Source organism: Pteropus vampyrus, unplaced genomic scaffold, assembly GCF_000151845.1.
Source record: "Pteropus vampyrus isolate Shadow unplaced genomic scaffold, Pvam_2.0 Scaffold63, whole genome shotgun sequence".
Lineage (NCBI taxonomy): Eukaryota > Metazoa > Chordata > Mammalia > Chiroptera > Pteropodidae > Pteropus > Pteropus vampyrus.
The window spans coordinates 5,559,828-5,564,705 of NW_011888844.1; the positions used below are offsets into that span (position 1 = coordinate 5,559,828).

General features: G+C 32.1%; 1 pseudogene; it reads left to right on the top strand.

Moving 5' to 3' along the window:
* LOC111740410 overlaps nt 1–4,878 on the top strand; it is a 148,560-nt pseudogene that overhangs the window by 1,073 nt on the left and 142,609 nt on the right.

The following is a 4,878-nucleotide window of genomic DNA, read 5'->3' on the forward strand; positions in this document are numbered from 1 at the left end:
AGTAAACTACAGGCATTATGCCCTTTACTCCCAGACACTTCTGCGTGTTTTTTCCTGAGAGGCATTCTCTTACATAATCAACTTAAGTAACTTATAAAGTAATTTTTCATAATATTTTTATAAATTTACTTTTTATAAAGAAGTAAAGCCTTCAAATATTCAATTTTGAACTAAAATCAATTTAATTTTTAATAATTGACAGAAATAGAAGGAAGAAGAGAGGAAAATAGTAGTCTATTTGGTATATATTAAGTAGTATATTTAATACTGATATAATATTTTAATATCTGTATTCCAGTTTTGTCGACTGACAAATAATGAGCTTAAAACATTTAAAAATTTCCAGTACAGGATCCAATATGGGATCAGGTCTATTGTCTTTAGTTCTGTTTATACAGTGTCCTTGAATCTGGAACATTGCGACAGCCTTTCTATGTCTTTTGTAATACTAATACATTTGAAGGATTCAGAGCACCTGGTCCCCCACCACTCATTCACACTTACTGGTTTTAAAAACTGTAACTTCAGTAATAAATCAGACAATATAGGAGAGAGGAAGATGAAAAAGGGAAAAGAAAGACTGCTCAGATTTTTATTTTGAATGCTGTAGTAGTTACAAATATTTTATGATGTGTTATATTAAGACATACTCTCTATTGCTTTTGTAAAATGAATGGATGTATTTCACTCACAAGAAGTTTGTATTCTCCAGTATTCTCTGAAAAGTTGAGAAATTGACAAATCTTTTGTGGCAATGATTACATTTCCTAAGAAGCTAAGTAAGAAATGGAAGCTCATGCTTAATGAATGTATCTGTATCTTCATTTATCTATATATCTCTACCTACAGTTATATATACATCTTAATCTGAAAGCAGAATTAATTCATTCGTGTGTATTCTCACCAGTGAAATAAATGTTGAGTAAAATTGTTAATGTGAAGTAATTTACAGATTTATATCTGTTTGTTTAGTATTCTATGTCTGCTATAACAAAGAACCACAAACTGAGTGGCCTACAACAGAAATTTATTTTCTCACAGGTATGGAGGCAAGAAGTCTGAAATCAGGATGTTGTTAGCATTCTGCTATCTCTTGAAAGCTCTAGGAAAAAAAATCTGTCCTTGCCTCCTCCTAGATTTGGTTTTTCAGGCAATCTTTTTTTTTTCCTTGGTTTCTGACTGCATCATTCCAAATCTGCCTGTCTTCATGTGAACTTCTTCCCTGTATGTATTTCTGTGTCCATATCTCTCTCTCTTATTAAGGATACCAGTATTTGGATTTAATGCCCACTCAAATCCATTATGGTCTCATATCAACTTGATGACATCTACAAAGACTATTTCCAAACAATGTCATATTCTGAGGCTTCAAGTACACATTAATTTCTTGGGAGAATACTGCTCAACATAGTGGAATCTGCTCTCTGACTCTCAAAATTCACATTTGTCCCATGTGTGAAATACATTCACTCCATTCAAACATCCCCAAGAGTCTTAATTTATTCTAGCATTAAATTTTAGTCTAAAATATAATAAACTCAAAATTTCCAAATCTCATGATCTAAATACTCTATATTAGGTATAAGTGCGACTCAATATGATTTATATTGAGACAAAAATCCTCATTATTCTAGGCAGGCACAGGAGTTCTGCTAAAGTGAATCCTGCATAACTTCTCACTGTAGTCATCAGCCAGTCTTCACAACCAATCAACTTCAAAGTCAATCCTTCCCTTTGATGTGCAAAATGTGACCAAGACACAATTATAACAGGAGGGCACACACAACTCATATAAGGAACACACCTGGAGCACCCAGCTCAGGGGACCAGGGATGACTATGCCATTGGGCTCCACAGAACACCTACTACATAAGGTCACTCTACTAAAACAGGGAGACATAGAATCTCTACCTAATACATAGAAACAAACACAGGGAGGCAGCCAAAATTGGGAGACAAAGAAGCATGTGCTCAATAAAAGAATAGAACAAGGTTCCAGATAAAGAACTAAACAAAATAAAGAAAAGCAACCTACCAGATGCAGAGTTCAAAACATTGGTTATAAGAATGCTCAGTGAACTTAGAGGAAAAGGAGATGAACTCAATGAGAACTTTAACAGAGAGATAGAAAATATAAAAATGGAGATGGAAAACATAAAAGAGAACCAGTCAGAAATGAAGAATACAATAATTGAAATAAAAAAATACATTAGAAGGAATAAACAGTAGAATAGATGAAGCAGAAGATTAAATCTGTGATTTAGAAAATAGGTAGCAGAAACAATCAGAAAAACAACATAAAAAAATAAATTTAAAAAATTAGGATAGTTGAAGGGGCCTCTGGGAAAACACCAAGCATGCCAACATTTGTATCATGAACATTTTAGAAGGAGAAGAGCTAGAGCAAGAAATTAAAAATTTCTTTGAAGAAATAATGACACAAAACTTTACTGACTTCACAAAGAAAATAGACATACAAAACCAGAAATAGACATATTCACCCAGGAAGCACAGAGAGCCTCAAACAAGATGAACCCCAAGAGACCCATACCAAGACATATCATGATTAAAATACTAAAGTTTGCAGACAAAGAGAGAATATTAAAAGCAGCAAGAGGAAAGCAGTTAGTTAGTTACCTACAAAAAAGCTTCCATCAGCTTTCAGCTGCTCTCTCAAGAGAAAATTTGCAGGCTAGAGGAACTGGCACAAAATATTCAAAGTGATGAAAATCAAGTATCTACAGCCAAGATTACTCTACCCAGCAAAGCTATTATTTAAAATCAAAGGACAGAGAAAGAGCTTCTCAGACAACAAAAAGCTAAAAGAGTTTATCAGCAACAAACCAGTATGGGAAGAAATGTTAGAGAGAATTTTTTAAGAAGAAAAAGAAGAAAAAGAAAAGATTTAAAAATATGAATAATAAAATAGCAATAGCTACATATATATCAATGATTACTTTAAATGTAAATGGATTAAATGTTCCAATCAAAAGATAGGGTGGCTGAATAAATAAAACAAGATCCTTACATATGCTGCCTACAAAAGACTCACTTAAGATCAAAAGATACACACACAGGTTGAGAGTAAAGGGATTGAAAAAAATATTTCATGAAAATGGAAACAAACAACAACAAAAACAACAACAAAAATGAGCTGTGGTAGCAATCCTTATACCATACAAATAGATTTTAAAACAAAAGCTATAACAAGACACAAAGAAGGACCCAGTAATCCCACTTCTGGTTATTTATCTGAAGAAACCCAAAACACTACTTCGAAGGGACATGTGCATCCATATCTTCTTTGAACTATTGTTTACAACAGTTAAGATACAGAGACAACCTAAATTTTCATCAATGGATGAATGGATAAAGAAAAGATGGTATACCATTTTCAATGACATGAATAGACCTGGAGGGTATTATGCTGAGTAGAATAAATCAGACAGAGAAAGATAAATACCATATAATTTCACTTATATGCAGAAATTAAGGAACAAAAGAAATGAACAAAACTAAATGTAAATAGACTCACAGATAGAATAAACTGGTGATTGTCAGAGGGGAGGGGATTAGAGGGCTGGATGAAAAGGATGAAAGGATAAAGAAGTACAAATTAGTTATAAAACAGTCATGGGTATGTAGAATACAGCATAGAAAATATTATTTTAATAACTGCGTGTAATGCCGGATGGGTGCTAGAGTAATTGGGGTGGTCACTTCATAAATTATATAAATGTCTATCTGAAAATAAAATAATAAAAAAGAAAAAATGATTTTATAATGCAAATTCAAGCTAATAAACTACTAGATATGTGCTAAAAAAGACAGTATGAAAATGAGAGTGTAAAATATCTCATTAATGTTTTATATTGATTACTGTGATAATATTTTAGATAGGTTAAATAAAATATATTATTTAAATCAATAAAAAAGAAGAGATGGTACATATATACAATGAAATATTACTCAGCCATAAAAAAGAATGAATTCTTTTCACCTACAAGATAGATAAACCTAGGGGGTATTATGCTGAATGGGGTATGTCAGACGGAGAAAGACAAATGTCATATGATTTAACTTTTATGTGGAATCTAAAGAACAAAATAAACAAACAAAACAGAAACATATTCATAGATACAGAGAACATTTTGATGGTTGCCCGATGAGAGAGTAGTTGGTGAGGGGGTGAAAAAGGGGAAGAGAACGAGTACAAATTGATAGTTACATAAGAGCTATGGGGATGTAAAGTACAGCATAAGAAATATAGTCGATAATATTGTAATAACTATGTACGGTGTAAGATGGATTCTAGATTTATCAGGTAATCACTTCGTAAGTTATTTAAATACCTAATCACTGTGTTGTACACCTAAAAATAATATAATATTGTATGCCAACTATAATTGAAAAATAAAAAAAATAAAAACATTAAGAATATTATATTGAATTTCTAAAAGGAAAATAGATGGGCAATGTAGACAGAGATAAGGAAATACTAAGTAAGAACGAAAAGGCATGCAAGAGATTTAAAAACATCAAGAAATAAAGAATGTCTTTAATGTGTTCATTAGTAATCAGAATAAGGTTGAGGAAAGAACCTAGGAGCTATAAGAATATGGCCATATAATTCTTGAAAATCAAAAAACAAAGATTATGAAAACTGAAGACAATGCAACAAAATATCCAAAAACTGTGAGGAAATACAAGCTGTGTAATGTATGTATAATGGGAATACCAGAAGGAGAAGAAAAAGGGGGACAAAAAAAAAGACCAGAAGAAATATTTGCAACAATAGCAGAATTTTCCCAAATTAATCTTAGACACCACACCACAGATCCAGGAAACTCAGAGAACATCAAGCAGAGCAAATGCCAA